The 23904-nt window shown below is 35.5% G+C and overlaps 1 protein-coding gene across 2 annotated transcripts in view; it reads right to left on the bottom strand.

Moving 5' to 3' along the window:
- The window catches only part of bcl9 (BCL9 transcription coactivator), a 57232-nt gene extending 33768 nt beyond the window's left edge, over positions 1 to 23464 (bottom strand). For both annotated transcript variants that reach the window (XM_067404660.1, XM_067404661.1), the window contains exons 1-2: positions 23011 to 23464; positions 20819 to 20973 (exon numbers count right to left, since the gene is read on the bottom strand). The gene's annotated coding sequence lies outside the window, so the exon portion shown is untranslated. The remainder of the gene's footprint in view (positions 1 to 20818; positions 20974 to 23010) is intronic.
- Between the last annotated feature and the right edge of the window lie 440 nt (positions 23465 to 23904).

Below are 23904 nucleotides of genomic sequence, written 5' to 3'. Positions count from 1 at the left end.
TCAACACAATGTTGAATATTTCTCTTACACATACAAACACATGAAACAATTTTAACTTTCCAGACAAGAAAAAAAAAAAAAAAACGAAATTAACAGGAATAGTAATGAATAGGATAGTAATTATAAGAATAGTAATGGGGTGTTTACTGAGCAAAGAAAAAAAATAAATAAAAAAATAAAAAATAAAATAAAATAATAAAAAATACAAATTTAAATAAAATAAAAATAAAATTAAATAAAATAAAAAATAAAATTAAATAAAATAAAATCCCTGCCTATGGCCAGAGATGCTGCTCCAACATCCCTGTGTCCTTGAATAGGAAAAGCAATTTGGTGGAAACTAAAATTAAACAAAACAATTAAATCATCATCATCAAATAAAATTAAGTAAATAACTGTACTGCGCAAACTAGGGGTGGGAAAAAGGAAAAAAAGATTCTCCAATGCATTGTGATTCTCTCTTCAATAATTCTGGATTGATTCTGAAAATTTCAGAATCGATTCTGAGTTCTGAAACAGCTGCAGTCTGCTTACCTTCAATTCCACACACATACACAAAAAAAACACTTGAACCATCCATAAAATAGTCTTCCATAAAGTTTGAAAAGGTTGAAGCCAATTACAAGAGCAATCGCGTGCTTTATTTCATATGATAGCTTTGCTTGACGTTACACCTTCTTACAATGTGTGGTCTCGCTCGCCGGTATTCCAGCATTTTCCGTTTCCAAATGCAATATGAAGGCATCATTCATGCCGTTTGGAATGCAGTGAGCCTATTTCAATACACAAAACTCACTTACTGACAGATAGCCGCTTTCAAAAGCTCACATGCGCTTTGTGAAGAGCGCATACAGCATGCGGCTGTGTGCGACTCCGAGTAAGTAGTGAAATGCTCTTGCATTTCAAAATGCGTTTATGATTATTAATTAAATGTAAACACAGCTAGTTATTCCTTAAGGGATTAAACAGACAGGACAAAACATCTGAATTCAGCCGATAAGATCCGCCGCCTGTATATGATGTCATCAGAAATAGTCAGACTGCTCTTGACTGGAAAGTATTTAGAAACTTAAAGCACTCTTTGTTTATTGCTTGTAATATATTTCTTTGTTCCTCTTTATTGTTTACCATTTGCTTGTCTGTTTAGAAGCTATCTAGTATTTACAATTTAATTTTTAATTTGTAATTATTTTTTAGTACCTACTTTTAATTACATGAGTTGTTTAATAAGAAAAGAACAAATAACTAAGTCTAATTAAAGTAAATAATAAGAGAAAAAAAAAAGAAAAAAAATGAAAATCAAGAATCATTTTGGAATCTGATCGTGACTCCCAGAATCCGGATCATGAGGTGCCTAAAGATTTCCATCACTAGTGCAAACTGTCTAACACCTCAAGTACAGCAAGCTTTCAGCACATTAAGTCCTGTCAGTTAATTAAAAAAAATTAAAAAATAAATAGTCAACTATTACCTAATCAAATAGTCAGTTTAGTAAGTGTAGTTGTCCACTGTGATCAATTACCATTCACACACACACTCTTTTCAGTCTTCTAATACGATACAAAAGCAATACAACAGAAAAAAAAAATTGAACATTCCCACCTCAGCATTTAGTACATCATGAGGCTGAGTTATTAATGGAAGTTCTCATTATGGGGTGATTGCACCTTTATATCCGCAATGAAAGCATAAACAACACTTATAACTTTTTAACAATCTCGCAAAGCACAAAACATTTACGACTTTTCCGCACCATCCCCTGTTTTCTGTCAATCACTTCAAGGCTTTCCTTAGTCAGCACCTAAAAACATCCTTCAACCCGCCTGTGTCTACGCCCAGGGTTATGTTATCGTCAATCTTTATAACAGTTTTATATTTATGTGCTAATTAAAGGCTTACAAAATTTGTATCCGAACCGAGGTGACGGCAGACACGCACAAACACATGACGTGCACGAGATGCACTTCAACTGGGTGTCGTCATGAGTCTGTCAGATAATGTTGCCTCAAATTATAGGTTCTTTTGTGTGCGAACACACATACACCCTGCCTTCAATCAGAAGACGGTGACGCAAGCAGACATGGTACGACTTAACCTTTTGCTGCACAGAGCTTTCACAATAGCATTCCACACATGCTCCAACAAACCAGCTTATCTATTCAGAGAAGACTGGTGCAGAAACCTACACGCTTCCCTGCTGCTGGAAGGCAATGGTTGCATCTCTGTCCAGTACTGTAGAACAAAAATAAACCTTGCTCTCACTGCCAATCTGAACCAGAGTCTACTGTACCTCTCTGGCCCTCACAAAGGACATAGAACACTCTAGAAACTTGTATCAAAGATAGGAAATCTGATCAAACTCTTTCGAATACAGTAGGCATGTGACGGTATCAAATTTTCACATCGCGATTAATTGATGAAGCTTTTATCACAGTATACGGTATTATCACGATATTAAAATAAGTTGCAAAACCATTTTTGTCAGTTTAACAGGTTTAAGAACTCTTTTTGTAATAAAATAAAAACAACTCTGACTGAAATTTTAAAAAGATTAAAATGCAAAAAAAAAAATAGGCTATAAAGAACAACAGATAACACTTTAATGCATTAACTAAGATTGAGCAATAGCTACATTTGTTACAGAAAGTTATTTTTTGTTAATGTTAGTTTAGAAACACAACTGATCATTGTTAGTTTTATCTCAGGTCCATTAAATAAGTTATTTTGATTTTAGTAATGTTATTAAATAGTAACTAAGAAATTAACATTAATTAATAATAATTAATACTTTATAAGTATTTTATTGTCAGTTTAGTGATAATGAATTAACATGTTAACTAATGAAGCTGTATGTTTTTCTGAACAATAACAAATAATCAGAACATTTCTAATCATTAGGGCATGTTGTAGTCCAGATTAAAATATGAAAATGTTTAGGTTTGAAAAATATCATTAAGCCTTTTTTAAGTATTCAGTATTTGGTGCTGTGATGAAAAACACTGAGATTACAAAAAAATGAATGGCTGTTTGAAGCATTTTAAAAACTTCACTAGCGCAGTTACTTTGCGCGGTTTCCGTGGTAACCGCTGCACGCTGCTGTTCCATCACGATCGAATTAACGATCGAATATTGGCACAAGTCTAAAATACAGACAAAAAAAACTAATGTTCGTACAGTCAGTGTTTGGGATATTTCACTGATTCTTTAGGACTGGAGCAAATGCTAAAAAACTAGAACAAATAAAATGTGTCAACTTTTTTTTTTTTTATGAAACAGTTTTATTTGATCAAGAATACAGTAAAAACTAATATTGTGAATATTATTAGAATAATAAAAAGCTTCTCTATTTTAATATATTTTAAATTGTAATGTATTCCTGTGCTGCAAAGCTGAATTTTCAGCATCATTACTCCAATCTTCAGCATCACATGATCCTTCAGAAATCATTCTTTAGAATGGAACAGAATAGAATAGAATAGCTGATTTGCTGCTGAAGAAACATTTATTATTATCAATGATGAAATCAGTTGGGCTAGTGTTGGGCAATAATGCTCCATAGACATATCATCATTATTTTATTTGATCATTAATTTACTCATTTACCTAATTATTTACTTCGTTTTGTTATCGTGGCAAAGATATAATTTTGGTGATGAAGAAAAATGCCACTTCACATAGAAATGTTTTTCCCAAAAGGCATGCCCGTGGATATTACGCATACAATCTGCAAACTTTGTGTTTGCAAATGTGAAGGTGTCTCTATCCAGTCAATTATTCCCTGAAAGTGAAATCAAAAACTAACCAAGCTTTTGGCATCTGACGCTGCACGGCACATTGATTCTCTCAAACACAACAAGAGTTAAGTGCTGATAATGGTATATCTTCCATCTTAATTTATTTGCTTAATATTTCTCTTGTGGACCATACGTTAATGACAGTGGGGGGAGAAGAATCAATATTTCTTGTTAAACAAGTTTTTTGCTGATGAACATGGTGCCGTTTTTGCCTTTCTTAACAGCTGTATAAGAATAATGCTGTTTATAACGAGCACTCTTGATGATTTGTGAATAATAGATCACCTTGCGATTCAATTTTGATGTGGGATGTAGTATCGTAGTGTGTATTTAAACATTTCATTGAGGAGTTCTCGTTCTTTATATGCAAATTTCAATGTCGCAAGTGTGGTTATGAAATTAGGAAATACAATTCCTTTGCTTTCCCTGATATGAATTTGATAATACTAGCCTGGTAATAATAAATTAATACATGAATGGGAAAATGAGCCAATTATCATCTTGATATCATCAAAGGCATCAGCCATCTGAGATATCTCTGACTATTGCCGAGTCCATCAGCACAACCTTCAGTTGGGCTGCTTAATAGCATTTGTTGAAAGAGTGGTGCTTTTTTGTTTTTTTTAGAATTCTTTGATGAATAGAAAGTTTAAAAGAATAGCATTTAAAAAAAATAAATAGAAATCTTTTGTAACAATATAAAATGTCTCCACTATCAAGTCGTCCTAACTGAATAAAAGTATAAATAGAAAAATTATTTTTGTAAAACAATTTATCTATTTTTTAATCTATTTTTATATGCAATAAATGTGAATGCTGACAAAGAATGATGATGAAAACATGGCATTGCAAAACAGCAGATTGGATATTAAATATGGATATATTCTTTTGTGTTCTATGCTAGAAACAAAAGTTTGGAACGACATGGACCCTCATTTACTCACCCTTAACAGTTATTGATTAGTTGGCTCCAAAATGGCCAAACAATAGACTGACATATCATACAAACTGATTAATTGGCTACCAGAACAAGAACGCGATCAACAAGGAAATCAAATCAACCTCAAGAGACCTCATCCAAATCAAGAGTTTCACTGATGTTGAGGTCAAACTGTGGTATTTCTCATCTTCAAGTACTAGAGCAGAACGATTCTGGATAAATTGAGAATCAGGATTTTTTTTTGTATAAAACAGACAACTATTATGAACAGACAACTAAAAAAATTACGCAATTTACTAGAGGTTCTGATAAAATGTTAAGTGCTGCAGTCTGTTTAAAAAAATTAATTAATTTGAATAATTTTTTTCAAAATCACTTTCAATTAATAATTTAATGACTCAAAGACTTCACTGGATGAATCAGCATTTTTGAACGAATCTCTTTAATTATTCAATGACATACATTTTAACAGCCACTTGTCACCACCTACTGGTGTAACGATGTAATTGATACAATCTTTATTTGAAGTGTCAAGCTACATTTAAAAGGTGATTTACTCTACCATAGACATCACTGTTTATATCTGAACTGTAAACTTTTATCCCAGTACATCTGTGATAATATGAATTATTGTAACAGAAATAATGATACTGTGTGGTTGAAAAGACTTTTTGTGAAGCTGTTTCACACCTATACATCACAACCGCTGTTTCTGGGTCAGTGGCAGTGCCAACGCAGATTTGAATGTTCGCCGTTATCCTACACGTCAAAGGTTTAATAGACAGACGAATCGTTGTCATTTAAGAATAGGATCGTGTGGGTGTTTGAATCGAGATCATGATCTTTTAACAATTAATCATGCAGCTCTATAAAGTACATATATCCTTCTTACACCAGGATTTCTCTAACTTTTTTTTAAACCAAAGTCCCCAAACTGTTCACAGACCATGCAAACATGCATTTGCGAATGTATTTGACCATTTTGCTTTCTGCAGTGTGATTTTTTATTTTTCAATTTAACTAAAAAAGACCCAGCTTGAAAAACACAGTTCTACACAATACCCACAACATGCTGTTTGAATGTTCAAATGCCCATTTCCATCAGGCGTGTGTTTGTTTCCTCCATAGCACCTGAACATTTTCCAAACGCATTAGCCGTAAACTGTGCAGGCCTGGGCTGAACCCAGCGAACTTAAACAGTAGACAAATGTTCAGTGCCTCTATCCCTTCTCCTCCTCGTTCTCTCTAAATGCAGCGCTGCACTCTTGGCCGTGTATGTTCCTTTGTTCAGTGGAGTGTCTGTGTCTGTCTAGTGAAGTGAGCTCTCCTGATCTGAGACCACCGCTGGCATGGCTCACACTCGCTCCTGTGTGTATGTGTGTGTCTGTGGTAGAAGGCTCTCCTGCTTGGCTACCAGAGTTGGCATGGCGTTCCCGCTCCCTAAATGCAAGACTAAACTTCTGTTTCTGTGTGTGTGTTGTTGGCATGGTGCTGCAGGCTTCTACAGGCCGCCAAAGGCCTGGCGCCATGGTGACATGATGTCAGACGACCAGCTGGTGAGAAGGGTGATGTGCACTGGCACGTAAGTGTGTGCACGTGCATGCATGCATTCACACACAACTGGAGAAAACGAGCATGCTCACACATAATACAATACTTCATGTGCACAATGTACAGATGGCCAATACACATTTTCAAAATCGACTAGTCAGTATGGTTGCTTGAAAGGCTATAATAGGTCTTAAGAAAGCACTGAATAATTGGCTGTTGCAACATTACAATTGTGCAGTTGAAAAATTATTTGTTTTCACGCCATCTCATCACAAAGCTATTTTCATTGCAAGAATAGTTTAAAAATTGAAAATAAATATTTTAAAGGAGATAAAGGATGGACAAACAATACATATTTTACTCAGAGAAAGATAAAAACTTGCCTGATGACAAAACAACACAAAAGATATTTTAATAAATGTGTTTTTTTGGACCACAATTATTTTTATTGTATGGACCAAAAAACAAAAAGTTAATGGGATCTGATTAGGCTAATTCTTTTGAGCTCTGCAGAAGAAAACAAATAATTCAGGTCAGTAAATGACGACAATTTTATTTGATCATCATGACCCATACTTAAAGTACTATGGATAATATGAGTTACTTCACATTAAGTAGAAAAACGCAATCGTTTCGTATAGATTTCAGATTTTCAGGGCGCACACACACACACACACACACACACACACACACACACACACACACACACACACACGAGAACACAGACAGATGCCCAACAAAATGACACTGTTAATTTTGGGTCCATTTAGCAGGCTGGCACACAGGCCCCCCACATAAACTTATGAACTGGCACACAGATGCGCTGGCCCAAACTGCTCTTGGCTTGGTGGGTATAAGCTGGCACAGCTGGACCTCTCCATATCACACAGAGGCTGAAACTGTGAACACATTCACCGTAAATGACACAGCTTTAGGTCAGCAGTACCCAACCCACCAGAACCATATTCTTGCAAGAGGACTGAAAGAACTCAGTCTTGTTAGCACATGACATTAACTCTAAAAGAGAAAATGAGAATGAGGGAAGTAGAAAGATAAGGCAAAAGCCAATTAGAAACCTTATTAACACCTTTCCTCTGTACACTCAAGTATGGCCGATATGGTAAGCATGGCATTGGAGCAATGATGGATGCTACAATTATAAACAAAGTGTCCGCTCTGCTCCATACAGCACGACTTAAGAGTCACAGCACAGTGCAGCAAGAGTTAAGATTCCACTTATCACGTGACAAGAGTAAGAAGAGACGACTGACGAGACGATTGCGGAGGATTTGGTGCACAACAGATCCTGAGCGTCATTGACATATCTTATCTTGTAAAATGTGCAGTCAGTACCGCCGCTCCCTATACACAGAAAAGGAGTGTGACTGTAAATTCAAAAATCACAAATTCGATCACACTTACAAACCCTGCATATTGATAGCGGCAGCCTGATGCCTGCAAATTATATACAATATCCCCCACATATACAATATGTTACTCACATACATAAAAGCTTCAGCTCATGTGTTTTCTTTCTCAACCATTTATATTCACTGAAGACATAACCAACTATGTTGACGTGAATACTCACCAAGATGGACATTTTGTCCATTTTGTGTGTATTTAACAGTTTAAGTCAGGGCAGATGGAGCAATAATAACTGACATGATCCATGATATCATGATATTTTTATTGATATTTGTAAATTGTCTTTCTAAATGTTTGTTAGCATGTTGCTAATGTACTGTTAAATGTGGTTAAAGTTACTATCGTTTCTTACTGTATTCACGGAGACAAGAGCCGTCACCATTTTCATAAACACTTGCAGTCTGTATAATGCATAAACACAACTTCATTCTTTATAAATCTCTCCAACAGTGTGTAATGTTAGCTTTAGCCACAGAGCACTATCAAACTCGTTCAGAATCAAATATAAACATCCAAATAAATACTACACTCACATGATCCGAAGACACATTCAGGGGACACCTTAGACTTATATTACATCTTGTAAAAAAACATTCGATGGCACCTTTAAGACAATACATCTGCCAGTGTCAGTTCACTGCCATTCACAACTTCTCTACCCTGGGCTCTACAGTGCGACCATTTCAGTCGCATTTGCGACTAAAAATAACTGTGCGAGTGTGAAAAATATTTAGGCGCAATGGTGCGAGTGACCTGATCGATTCTCATGAACAGATCTATAATACAATCGGAATAAAATGCACAACTCCCAAAATGCATCTAAACTGAAAAACTGCTGCTTTTCATACTTTGCTTCAGTCAGCAGAGCAAGTGCAAAAGGTGTGCGCAAAGGACTACACTTCAAAGACTGTATAAAAGGTGAAATGGGTATGACACACTTACCAGACCGTCTCATGCTGCAGATGTTTCAGCCAAATTAACTGGAAATACTACATTTGGATTATCATAAGCAAGGTCGGAAATTAACGGGGGATTGGGGCAAAAATGCCACCAAACTTTTTTTTTTTTAAGTTGTTTGAATGTTTGCCATTCAGAAAAGTGAGGTGAAATGGGTGAAGTGAGGTGAAATCTGACTCCTGCTGCTAATCTGTGCTGCAACTCTCGTTCAGCTCACTGAATTGAGCAGACACGTTCCATTTTAACTGTAGTGTCTGTTCTCTAACTGAACTAAATGATAGGGGTGTCACGAGATCTCGCGAGACTAAACTGTGACGAGATTTCTCATCGAGGTGAAAAGTAGTCTTGTGATGTTGCCATGACAGAGTGGTCAGGATGATTAGGAAAAGAATATGCCACCACTATATTTACATTACACCTCCACTGTCTTTTTGCTTTTTATTTAAATAAACATTTAATTCAGTTGGATAATGGTCGCCGCCGCTCCATATTTACAGAGTTACGTGCGATCGTGAAAGTAAATGCGAGGGCGCATTCAAACGTGATTTCAGTACCCTGCATTTTGAAAGCGGCTCCCTGATGAATGCAAATATCTCTCAATATGAAAGCTATTTTAGGCTGGGCAGTGTAGTTGTAAGCATCTCTTAGCTCTGTATTAAAGAAAACTTTGGTTTTATTTGCACTTTGAATATTGAGAGAGTGCGATTATGGTTGCACTTATTGTAAAGTGTTACCATAAAAATGAACAACAGTTCTCTTAATCTTATTAAGCACAAACAATAAGGTTTCATTTGTTAACATTAGTTAATGCACTTTGAACTATCATGAACTAACAATGAATGACTATTTTTATCAATTAACATAAAGATTAATAAATACTGTAGCAAATATATTGCTCATTGTTAGTTGATGTTGGTTAATACATTAATGTTAATAAATGAGACCTTATTGTAAAGTGTTACCATTTTTATTTATACTGTTTTATTTCCAAGATCAGTTTTTGGAAAGGAGTTCAGTTAGGAGGTCAAAAGTTGAAGCTCATAAATCATGTACAGTAAGGTCTGAAGAGACTGAAATCATACAGAAGAGAAGTCAGTCAGTTGAGTTTGTGGCAAAACCTTTTACAGTGCTTGAGTATTGTCTTTTACTGCATATGATAATTCATACTCAGAAAGTAGAACTGAAATGACATTGATTGCAAGATGATTAGTTAAAACATTTCAAATACACCTGCAGAATATTTTTTCTAGTCATGTATTTCGCCATCTCATCTCGTCTCGTGAACTCAATCTCGAGTCTCGTCTCATCTCGTGAGATACCGGTCTCATTACACCCCTACTAAATGATTATTACTACTATATAAAAAAAATTAAAAAGACATTGGGGCGGTGCCGCGGTAATGGTGGGCAAGTGATATATATAACCGGTGTTGCTGCTGAACACTAATAACACCATCTATCGCAGCTGTTTCTCTGAGTATTGGCATGATTGCAAATGTGGTTCTTACTGATCTTATTGAAGTCCAATAAACAAGCTGATATTAAGTGACTTAACATAGCCACAATACTGTCTGTTTTTGCTCTATTTCGTGAAAATAGTTTCAAACAAAGCCACACCAAAACCGTTGCGTGTCTCAAAGCAACAGTGATTTTGAATGAACTGTACATAGACTGTTTTTACTTAAATATCCAACTTTTAAAGTTTAATTTTTTACATATTTCTAAATGCAAAAAAAAAAAATCTGTTTACCAATGAGCTGCATTACATGTAAATGTCCAAATAATACCACTTCAGAGAGCTTCTGTGCCACTTCTGCAGTGCAAAGATGGATTTTTTGATTATTTTGAGTGGTAACAGTCTCATTGGGTGTTATTGTTCTGAACTGAATTTATTGTTTAACATTTAAAAACAATTTTTCTATTTTAATTTAAGAAATTTATGAAATATGATGCATACATTTAATAAGTTTAGAAAAAAAAATGCTCTTATAAATGGTAAAAATGGTTATTGATCAGAAAGTGCTCCTAAATTTTTGACTTTGCTCCTAAATTTCTCATTAGGAGCACAAGTAATCCTAAAGTAAAATGTTAGTGTAGAGCCCTGCTATCGATAATTTGAATTATTGTAACATAGATATAATGATACTATGTTGTTGAAAAGATTGTTTGAGAAGCTGTTTTATTTCTAAACATGACAATTGCGCGCGCTCTCTCTCTCTCTCGGCACGCCAACACAGATTTGAATGTTCCGCTGTGATCGTACTTATCAAAGACTTAGGCTAATAGACATAGCCGGAACAATTTCATTTAGGAATAAGATCGCATGGGTGTTTAGATCGAGATAGCAATCTTTTAAAGATTAATCTTGCAACTTTAGTTAGAGTGGTTTGGTTCTTGACTCACTCCACTGTCTTACTGAATCACCTACAGAAACCTATTCAAAAAGAATAAAAGTGTTAAGGAATCAGAACCAGAATCATTCAAATCAATCGTTTTTGATTCCGATCCCTACTCTACTGTTCACCTGACACTCAAAAATCCACAGTGAATAAGGAAGCTAAGGCAGACAACCGGGTTGGGAGCATTGTCTACATAAATCAATGTCACTTCATAGTCCCATTGCACATTATCATAAACTATATGCAAACAACCACATGAATTTCACACAGCGTCTGTGCAGAAGGTAAAGGAGCATCCCCGATCTTAATACCCAATTCCAAAATTAAGCCAGGCAAAATAGTAAGCGCACCAAGATTAGCAGAGCAGTATGGTTTCGGCAGAGATTAAAAGAGCCTTTTTCGTTAAAGCTGCTCTGGATGACAGCTGTGAGGGTGGACAGATGGTGCACTGGCCTGTAGGGGAGAAGCCAGCGAGACTGTGTCAGGACAGGGTTACTTGGTCACCAGTGAGAAACCGTGAGACCAAAAAGCTTATAGCTGCAGCGCAGCACCCAGCGGCCATGATTAGCATTTAATGACGCTTGCATACTGAGAACACTACCCTCCGAGACAAATACGGTTACGTACAAAAGAGCCCTAAAAAGTCTTGAGACTGCGAATACAAATACTGTTACAACTACCGTTAGAAATAAAAACGTTTTTGAAAAATTTTTAGTGATATGAAAACTACAAAAGTAAAATGCTAACACAAATGCTGTTGTCAAGGAAGAAAAATAAAAGTGTGTGTCAATCTAGGACTATTTCGATATATATTGTTAAGAAATATCCAGGTAAACATTGCAAAAAACGTATTGCTAATATATGATGAGTATTGTTAGTGAACAAATGCAAAAAGAAGGATTGTGTATGTCTAGGATGTTTTAAAAACAGTTTTTACTGATATAAAAAGGTTCTCAGTTAAAATGCTAGAGCTTTGATCGTATGTGTGTGCTTTACCACTGTATAAAGTGGTTAGCAGGAGTTTGAAGCTCTTGCTCTCTTCATTCGCTTGAGGCTACAATTTGGCTAACAGAGTTGGTGAACTGCAGGTCGATTTAATGCTGCTAGATTCTGTCTGAAAACAGACAATGATTACACTATTACACAACACTACACTTCTAATCTGCAAATTTAAACTACAAAATTAAATTTCAGGGCATTTTCTGAACTGTTTAATAGATATACTCCCAAACACCTCACCAGCAAACCAACTACAATAAGGTAAAAGAAAATGACTGAAGAAATCACTTACAAAAACGTACTACAGCAGGGCCATAATCAGATATTACATTCATTTACACTATAGTAGTGACTTTTTACTACCATATTCATGCGTCTAGGTGGAGGAAAAAAAAAAAAAACAAAACAAAAAAAAAGTTAAAACCAGCCTAAGCTAGTTGGCTGATTTTAGAAGGTTTTTTGACCACTTTTTTTAAGCTGATCTCAAACGAGCTAAGACAAGCTAACCTGTGATAGCTTTTTTGCTTTGGTTTTTTTCTCCAGGAGGGACTGTACTTTAAAGAATGGTATTAAAGGAATAAATTTAAAAAAAAAAAAAAAATGCAATGGTAATACTATACAATTTGGTAGCACTATGAGGTAAATAAAAAAATGCAAATACAAGTACAGGCTTCTGCTTTGTCTAACATCAAGTGAATTAGATTACAATGAGTTCAATCTATGCCAGTCTACAAGAGAGTAATGCATCTTAGGCCCAGTTTACAGTCTCTGGTGATCCGATCGATTACAAGTGGTCAGACCTACATACACAGTGTCCAAAATGTTTTGCTTTTCCAAACCATGGTGTACACCAATGCATCCTGAATGATGCAGCCAAGAAAACAGCACAGCATCGCTTACTCATCTATCAACCATTGCACTAAAACAATGGTTTTAAAATTTGCCATTTATGTGTAGCTTAGAAATGGAAATAACGCTCCAAATGTAAAAAAAACAAAAAAAAAACAAGACCATACAATGCGCAAGATTTCACAGAAACTTCAGATGTGTGGAGCACACACATCTGAAGTTTAGCTTATGTAGAAGTTCAACTACAACAACTCTCAAACTATCAAAAACCAGAGACCATTTTGTGAGAAAATTCAATCACAAGTGATCACAGGGGACACATTTGGGACATATGCTACTACCAGGTATAAACAGAGCCTTCATTTACTCAGGAATGCCAACTTAATTTTGATTTCCAATGGTCATGAAAACAGTCACCAATTACAAATATGGTTGGGTATCATTTGAATTGTAAAGATTCCGATTCAGCTCATCGATTCCGATTCTTATTGATTCTACTTTCGATTCCAATAAGGTAAACTTGGATATTCACATTTATTCTAAGTCCTATTGCAAAACATTTAATTGTAGCTGAAAACGGAAAGCAAGTCTTCTTGCCCTTGAATGGTTTAAAAATCACATTAAAATGCACACACAGGAAATGCGCGTTTCTTATCGAATCACCGGGTCTTGGAAATTAAGAAACCGTTCTAAAATGGAACCGGTTCTTGATCCCCATCCCTGATTACAAAGCTCATTTAATTAAATCCCTGTTTAACAAAAACATATTTGAGACACATATTTAGCAAAGTGCAAAAAAGGATTTACATTAGAAATAATTTGATAGCTGGGCACTGATAGACAAATAAGGCAGTGTGGACCTTAAAGTTGGCATTAAATGAAAATACAACCCATTTCCTAAACGCATGTTATTAATTTGTGAACGATTCAGCCATGCATGAGTTAATTTTTTAATGTAATTTTAACTCGATAATAATTATAACATTCTTCCATTGGAATGACAGACTTCTCCAGTCATTTAGTTGGCTTAAACCACACACCTTTTTAAAATCAACTGCAAGCTCACATTCAGATCTGCCTCCATCCAATCAACACCCGATAGAGCCAAGTCCCCACCTTACTTTTATCCCCGATAATCCATTTCACTTGGATGCAATTCACAACGAAGATGTGCCGCTACATTGTGACTTTAAGGGACAGATTCTAATAAGTGTGTAATGCTTTATATTCTCAAAGGTAAATACCTCTCTATGAAAAGCAAAAACAGAGTCTGAACATTTACACATGCAAATCCTATTTCTCCAGGACAAACCAGCTCTTTTTTGGACAAGCAACCAGCTTGTTTGCTTCTACTTTATGCAAAACAAGCATGTGGGTTTTTGGTCAAAACTTTTGCAATGAACTCAATGTTATATCACATTAACCTACAGGTTAAGCTGTGACTATTATAAACATTTTTAAAAAAACAGGGCTTTAGAAGTTTGTCAGTGATAAATGGCACTCACAATTCAGTGAGGTAACCCTGGCAACAAGACAACCAGTAAAGAAAAGTATGACCCTCTCTGGTTAAAGGGCAGGATTTCCGCTATGGCCAGTGGGGTTTATAAAATCCTCCTGCACATTTATCAAAATCACCTTTAATTATGAATTGCAAAGGAAATGCAAACCACAAACTAACATACACAGGCCTGAAAGAGGGGACGGTTCTAATCAAAGAGCATGCAAGCAAATGAGCAATTCATTGCAAAGAATTCACACAAAAAAAACATTCACAGACAAACAAGCACTATAAACGTTTCTCACCATGCAGGTCCCAGACATACAGAGAGACCATCAAGCTCAAAACACATTAAAGGTCATTACATCTGCACAAAGACTGTAGCAATGTTTACAGGTTGCATTCTGCGTGAAGGAGTCCGAGGCTGTACAATATTATCTCACAATACTTAAGCCACGACTTTATTTTAAACATATTGTGACAACATTATTACCTTTTACAGCTGCAAATGTCCCAAAAGGAAAACTTCGTCCACATATATTTTTATTAAAGTACCGACCGCGATACCAAGTTGGTACTGAAATTTAAAAAATGTGATGCTTTGAGTGCTGTTGAGCAGATTCGTAAACACCAGATTGGCAATTGTGTTCACGTGCTCATCAGATATGTCTGTGATTGGCTACAATGATCAATGCTTCAAAAACATGTTGTAAATAGACAATAACGCTCTTCACCGAGCGCTTAGACAGATACCCACTATCAAAATACTTAAAGTCAAACACTTCTGTCTGCTTTCAAACGCTCCAGTGCGTTTGAAACAAAGGCCAATCATTGGTGTTCATAAATCTACTGAACAGTGCTCACATTTTTTAAATTTCAGTACAGACTTGGTATCACGGTCTGTACTTTTGACAACATTATCTAATAAGTAAGTTCTGTTCATTTCACATCTTAATATCCATCTCCATCCCTCCCTTGTTCAGCATTTTCCTTCCTCATGTTTTAGACATACTTTTGCACATTTCACACTCAATTCAATGTATTGGTTTTGTACAATAAATATTACTGTGCTAAAATATCAATCGAGCTAACTATAGCAATACTTATTTTCATGATAGTGTATTGATATTCCAACCTCTAGTATCGATAATTTTTTTCTTAAATCATGTTTTAAACGGATATAAAATGACGTTAAAATGAATAAAATCCCCCTGTGTGACAAATGACCACCTCCTCCGATCCTGTACATGTTGCTGACTCTGTCTACAAAGCTAACAATTGCCCGTCATTTACATATGGCCAGTGTCTCAGAAGTATGCGGGAGCGAGCATGGCGGAAAATATAAGAGCGCCTCTAGCTTTCAGAGCCGATGTGTGGGTGCACTTTGGTTTTAAAAATAAGTCAGGGAGTAATGAATTAGATAAAATAAATTCCATTTGTAAGCTTTTCCAGGCTACACTAAAATATTCAGGAAACACAACCAACTTGAGTTACCACTTTACAAGACACCACGCAGGTGAAATGGCGGCACTGCAACCTCAGCCAAAAAGTAAGTGTGTGGTGAACACTATGGAGCCACGCTATGTGATCCCGACTCACAGACACATAACGGACGTAGCAGTGCCAAGTATTTAACAGGTGTAAAAAAAAAACAACATTGCTTACATCTGCAGAGAGAGTGGCCCTGACGTGTGACGCATGGGCTTCTAGATTACAGTATGTTGTTGTTGTTTACAGCATAGCAGAGCATACTATTTCAGTTCTATTTATTGCACTTTTTTTTTTTTATTTACAAACTATTTTAGTTTTATAAATTTTGTATATATTTTTGTTTATACACTTTATTTTTATATGATTTTTGTGCCATCTACATTAATACCAAAATACCCCAAGTGGTACACAGCAAGTTGTATTTTCAGCTCTATTTTTATTATTTTTGATTTAAGTAGTAGGCTATTGCAATATATCACAATATGTATCGTATCACAATATATCGTGGCATATTGTATTGAAACTAGGGTTGCAAAGGGGCGGAAAGTTTCCAGTAAATTTGCAGAAACTTTCCGGAAATTTTCAACGGGAACTTAACCTGGGTAATTTTGGAAATGGTCCAATTTGGAAACTCAACAGGAATTTATGAGAATTCATTTCCAATTAATTGGAAATTTGGGAAAATGCATATAAATATATAATATTTATATAAAATGTATCATATTAAAACAAATATAAACATTTTGTTTGTTCATAACATGAAATAATAGTTATTTTTTCGCATTCAATTTAAATTTAGTAAATATGTAAAATATATATATTTTTATTGCAGCAATTGTTATGTGTTAATTATTTCAGTGTCACATGATCCTTCAGAAATCATTCTAATGTGCTGAACTGATACTCAGTTATCAATGTTGGAAACAGAATATTTTTTTGGAACCTGTGATACTTTTTTCAGGATTCACTCATTAATAAAAAGTTAAAAAGAACAGAAGTTATTCAAAATAAAAAGCCTTTTTTAACAACATTTTTTATAACTTTTTATCAATTTCACACATCCTTGCTGAATAAAAAGAAAAGAAAGAAAAAAATACTGATCCCAAAATTTTGAACAGTAGTGTATATCGTTACCAATTCTGTTCTTTAAATTTTTATTCAAAGAATCCTGAAAAAAAATATCACAGGTTATAAAAAATATTAAGGAGCACAACTGTTTCCAACATTGATAATTGAGTATCAAATTAGCATGTTAGAATGACTTCTGAAGGATCATACGACACTGAAGACTGGAGAAATGGTGCTTCAGCTTTGCATTACAGAAATAATGTATATATGTATATCTACAGAAATAATAATAAAACAAGTAGTGTGCTGTGTGTGATTGAGGAATGTGCAGGTAAAAATAAAAAATAAAAAAATCAACTAAAATTGCATTAAATCCAGTTATTTTAACCAAATTTATGCTGCAAGATGTTTTTTTTTTTCAAATATATTTAAGTACCCTGTTATAGGCTAACCTGCAGTTTTGCAAATTCCCTGTTTATTCCCATTAATTCCCATATATTTCCGTTAATTCCCATGGAAAGTTTCCAGCTTTGAAAATTCCCGGAGTTTTGCAACCCTAACTGAAACCCATGTATCGTGATATATATCGTATTGTGATGCCCTTGCCAATACACAGCCCTAATAAATATGGGGTTTAAGCAGTTTTACAAAGAACAACCTTACTAACACCCTAATGAACAAGACGAAGGTGACCGTATTCAGTGATGAAATGTAATTATGTGCTGAATCATATTTATATTGTTATAGGAAAAAACATAAATTTGCCATCTACAGCATTGTTAATGGCAAATTTATGCATTTTCCTATAACAACAGTAATATGATTCAGCACATAATTACATTTCATCACTGAATACGGTCACCTTCTAGCAACTTGGATGCTACATGGAGTTATTTTCATTGTGAAATGTTAGGCGCTTTGATTTCAAAAGAGTATATATCCAGTAACCTATCGCCAACCGTATGTAACAGTAATGCAACTGGTGAGCTCTCAGGTAATGATGATGCAGGCCGTTTTAAGTATCCTTCACCCTCTCATAGCATTAGACACATTTACTGCTGCTGCCGTCTTGTCAATCGTGTTGTATTATGAACAAGTGCACTGGTAGTGTAGATATGGCATTATATAGACAGCTTCTTTGATTAATCACAGAGAGCAGCTGGATTACATTTGTGAGTCAAATTAACACATTTAATTAACACAAACATGGACCAAGCGAGAACGCGCTTCCTGTACACACAGCTCACTGTGCACGTGAGAAAGAGAGAGATGTGCTGTTTGTAAAGTTGCAGTCCGAAAGAAATATTTCAAATGATTATTTCCCGTATCACAAGAACAGAGTTTAGGGTGAAATTATGCACAATAATCGCAAGCTGAAATTCACTGCCTGAAAATATCTATACTTGGCATCCGTGTATCGATACAATATCCCCATGCAAAATATCACGATACTTCTGCGGTATCGATTTTTTCCGCACCCCTAATACCTTCTGCACACTTCAAACAATCTTTTACATCCAGAAAATTATCTGCATTCACTCATATACTCACAAGTCAAGTACTTTTCAAGTAGATTAAAAATCACTCAACTTAGTTGTCAATTTGGACTCTTTCTTTGACCGTACAGCTTGCACACAGAGTACATGTGTTTTTATGCAGGCTTCACAAGATCTCATAGCTGGATTGGCCAAAGTTTGTGAAATTAAATGTTTATTCGATTTTGAAGACATAAATGATATAAACAAGTATTTGCCAAATTCTAACGCAGATGAGAAAGTATTATAGCATTTTCCCTTCCATCACCAACAATAGAAAAGCAAACACTATAATAGTTTTTCATATAGCGTTTACTTTGTTTAAAGCTTTGTCTAATAATTTAGACAATTGTTAGACAGCAAACTAATGAAGATGGAGAATGGAAGCTTGAAAGCTCAGTCGCTGGTGTTCTCAGCGCTTTCAAAATAAAAGTCATGCACACCGTAAAACAAAATTATATATATATATATATATATATATATATATATATATATATAATTCTTTTCTTTTGTCAAATCAGCTTATATTAATGGTTGTTCAGATAACATATTTTGAGTTACTACTGATTAAACCAATGTCTTTCTTTGCATTCACTGAAATTTTTAGTTTCAGTGAACTCAATTTTAAGGCAACAAGGTTACTTCAATTTAAACCAACAATAACTTTTTACAGTGCATGCTGTCAAAATAAATATCCTGCTTCTTTGCAACATGTCATCCATAATTAAAAAAAATGCCAAATGTCAGCCGATATATCAGCTTTGGAAATATATATATAGATCAACCACTACTTAAAATAAAAAAAATGTTTCACTTACACATTAAAGTTAATTATGTCTGGTACTCGTGGTTTCAAAACCAACATGAAAATAATTAGTTTATTAGTGCGTCACCAACACAATTCAAAGTTGTAAATGCCTACAGTTATCTTTGAGCAAAAGATGCTGCAATCATCAGTCACCTCTGGGCATACCACAACTACAGCCAAACCTGTGATACAAAATACTGAGAACATCTGCCAAATATTAGAATGGGACAGATATTAAAAGGAGCAAAACTCTAAAATTTGATCAAAGAAACAATCAAATCATTGTTTCTCATTAACTCTCTCACAAACTCATTTTCAATTAGTTGACATTTTAAATGTGGCAGGTAAATTCCACTCGTGCTTAGTAACATCTATAAAGCGAAAATAATCATTGTCAAAAGCAAAAGAAATTTAAGGTGCCCATGTTTTATTAGACTTAAAATTTAAAAAAAAAAAAAAAAAAAAACTGAGTGATGCTTGCCTATGCAAAACAGTCAGGTGTTGTTGTTTTTTTAGCATTTTGCTATGTGGTTACTTCCTACACCAGAGTCCAGTCTCTATAATATTCTGGTCAGTCACTTATTCAACGTAGACAAGATTTTTACATGTTTTATCCACCAGGAGGAAATCCACAAGTCTGACTGTTTAAAGGAATAGTCAAAAATGAACATTGTGTAATTTACTCTCATGTCATATTAAACCCATATGACATAATATAGGGAAATTTTAAACTGTAGTATTTGTAATTTTCTTCCATGCAATTGCAAATAATGGGGACTAGAGTTTTTAAGCTTCATCAAGAATGCAAATGCACCAAATGTGCAATATATCATAAATCTCTTAAAAGTCAAACAACAACAACAACAACAACAACAACAACAACAACAACAACAACATTATTCGAGCAAATATTTTGCAAAATAAACTGCTCCAGTTCTCGAGTTAAACTCAATGACTAAATGGAATTATAAGTGAATAACGAGTTAAATTTTGTGTTGTTCTACGTACAAAAATTTCATAAGAATTGGAATATAGTGCATGGCTACTTTTACTTGCTTTTTGTAGCCATTAATTGTAACAGCATGAAGAAAAAAATTGAATATTGCTCAAATTTGAAAAGTTTGGAATCTTTGCATGAACTATTCCTTTAAAGCAATAGCAAATCTCTCCTCAAGATGCACAAAATATGGTTTCAGTTATGTCTGTAAAACACACTCAAATCACAAGCATGAGGAACAGTAATGCATACTTATAAAAGCAAACTCCACTAATATCAATCAATGAATCAATCAATCCCATTCATATCAATCTACTGGGCTGTCTTACACCTCAAACAGATTACCAGGGTCGCCCATCGTCCAATGTGTAAAAGCACAATTGATTTTAAGTACAATAATATTGCAATTCATTCTCAGCAGCATACATAAATCAGAAAGTTCCTAAATACATTTCAGATCCGTGTAAAACAAGATGGTATGTGCACTGCAGTACAATTATCTTACCTTGAACACCCCTCAGGTTTCAGAGTCTCCTGTTCTCCCTCATCTGAAGAGCGTGCAAATAATTTCCACTGTAAATAGTGTTTGAATTTGTGTCTGCCTCTTCTCCTGTAGATTAAACCAGTGAGCTCAGGAGATCACAGACTCTATCCGAACACCTGTGGAGAAAAAAGAAGCCAGAGTCAGACCACATAACCACAGAAGATCTGAAGATAGTGGTAGATGTCTGTTGGTGGTAGAGATTGTTGTGTGATGTTCTTATTTTAACGCTTATTCTTGGGTGTCATGTAGAACTGGTTGCACTGAGATTATGTATAACTCAAAAGTGAGGATGAGATTTCACGGAAAATGCAGGAAACTAGGAAGCCTTTTTTTAGCGAGATTCCAAATAATGCAGTTCTGCAAGAAACCACGATTCAATAAAGAAAAACCAAGCTGTTCTCAAATATCACAGTATGTAATATTTTAGAAACCCCTAAATAAGTTTGGAGTTGGGCTTCACTTGCTGCACAGTGACCTGGGACAAATACCGGGCATTATTTCTGAATGCTGTGATGAGGCGAAGCCAAAACGAATAGAACGCCTGCCAGAATAAATCTAAGAAACAAGAACTTCCCTCCTTTCCAATCGTTCTAACGAACTTCACCACATGCTAATTCTTGACAAAACCAAACGGCAGCAATTACATGACTCACTTTGTGGATAGGTACAACAAGGATTCCATTATCTAAACACACACACACACACACACACACACACACACACACACACACACACTAGTTAAAGGAACAGGGGAAGATTTCCCTAAGGTTTACTATGGGTTAGTCTACAAGATTGGCAAAGTATACTCAAGGTTCAGATCAGAGGAAAACGTGTTGCAGTAGCACTTTTTAGAGTGTGGTAGAGTAAAAATGAACATACAAAGTGGTGCTTAGGTTCTCAAACACAGAAGTTAAGTTATAAAGTCTTATTTAATACACGCAACAACAAAATAGCATCTGCATCCAAAAGGTCAGTCCTTAACAAGAAAAACACTAATTTATTAGGTCTAATAGCATACAGTCAGCAATATAGTACACAACCTGTGTGCGCTTTTACTCTACTACAAAAACGACCATATTAATTCCTTATCAATATCTAAATTGTGGTCTTATGCCAAGTCTCAGCAAGTTCACAACACTATATAGGAAGACCAGTCTTTAACGTTCATACATAATGCACTAAAAGTCACTTAAGTTCAAACCAGGGTAACCAGAGGTTGCAACACCTATAAATAAAGCATTTAAGGTAATATATTCATGCTTGGCAAACCACACCCAGCAAACATGGGCTTTCCTTTTGAGTAATATTACAAATATGCAGAGTATGAGAGTATGAGAATGTGACAACCTTATCAAAAGCCAAAACCAAAACTTCCTTAAGTCATATACATTTTGACAATCTTCTGAATAATATGTAGTCCCAAAACACTTTGTTTTTGCCCATTTGTGATACACCCTGTTGAGTGCAGGCCTGGGCAGAGTGAACTAGCCTCTCTCGAGTGACCAAACACAGATACCTGCACACAGAGGAAGCTAATAGACAACAAATCACCGTTTATATCTGCAGTCGAGTTGCGTATCACGTTTAGCTGGATATACGGTTTCAAAACGAGGGTTTTAGCAACATTGTAAGAAAAGTAAATGGGGTTTGATGTAACAATGGAGAGCTGTAAAAACACGCAGCGGCGGCCTCACGAACTTCCTTGTAACCTGGTGGATTCTCTGAAGAGGACAAAAAACCGAGGAAAGTTGGAGAAGCAAAGGAGTTTACAAGAAGAACATAGGTGCTATAAACATGGTACACACGGAAATAAACGTTTTAAAATGAATTGTTGAGATTTGTTGCGATTAAAAGTAGGTATGAGAGAGGGAAAACCGCGGGGTTGGAAAAACAAGCTTCCTTTAGCATCTCCAGCCATAATGGTATTTGCAAGAAAGTTACACGCGTCTTACATATTGATACATATTGATAAAAGGGGAAAAAATACAACACAACCAAGGTAAATTAATAGTGCTTAGTCTATTTAAATGTGATGTTTAAAACCCTATAATATTACACAATGCATTCTTTGGGGTTTCCTAAGTATATTTCAATGGGAGCAAGGCCAATCGAGCATGGAAGAAAAGTAGGAACGAAAGCAAAACAAATCTTACCCATGTTGAGTACGGTAACAGCAAATATTCCACACAAAGCACTTTTCCCATTGCATTTGCAATTGATAAAAAAAATGTAAAAAAAATCAGGGCTCCGCGAATTCCATTCCCACTGAAAAAAAGTGAAGTTATTCCACAAGCGAGCGCGTTCCCCTCATTATAATCCTAGAGGTATCCCATTTTCCAAAAGAAAAATTCAAGAGCATGGATGCCCGAGCCTTCTCGCTAACAAAGGGCTCCTACAATCCAAGGTAAAAACCCAAAGAATCGGTACAGGGAAAAAAAAAATCTCAGCTCCAGACTACAAATGGCCAAACGGCTGATCCAAGACGTCCCAAACTTGTGCAGCCCTTTTTTCTCTCTCAAAGAAGTTGTTCCTGTTTCGCCAAAGCTTGGGGGAGGGGAGCTGTTTTATCAAGCTCCTGGCCAAAGAGAGCGAGCGAGAGAGCTTGAAATCCTGCAGGCTCTTGTGTGCATGAGATCCACCAGAACAAACGTTTTAAATCAAGTCTGCAGTGTATTTGTAGAGCGACTGATAGGCGTTAAATATAGCAGTGGATCAAATAATAAACGCAGCTGGCTGCACTGACACAATATGAGAATCAGCGTCAGTCCTTATAGACAATGTATCGGACCACTTGTAGCACTATGCTTTGTTTGTTAATCGACATATTATATGTTTTAGATGCAAAAAGGATACTCTTATTTCCTTTATCCTTTGGACTGCTCTCCTTTACAGTGGTTGGGAAAAGCCGCTATATTTTAATGGTGAAAAGTGTGCGGTTGGAAAAACACAGAGGGGTGTCCGATTCCACGCGACGGGGCTTCACGAGCAATTCTCTCTCCCCAAAACGTGCTAGTCACAGCCTTTCCTTATGAAACACAAGCGATTAA

Source organism: Chanodichthys erythropterus, chromosome 12 (assembly GCF_024489055.1).
Source record: "Chanodichthys erythropterus isolate Z2021 chromosome 12, ASM2448905v1, whole genome shotgun sequence".
Taxonomy (NCBI): Eukaryota; Metazoa; Chordata; class Actinopteri; order Cypriniformes; family Xenocyprididae; genus Chanodichthys; species Chanodichthys erythropterus.
Note: the sequence above shows the minus strand (reverse complement) of the source record. Positions and strands in the feature narration are given on the sequence as shown.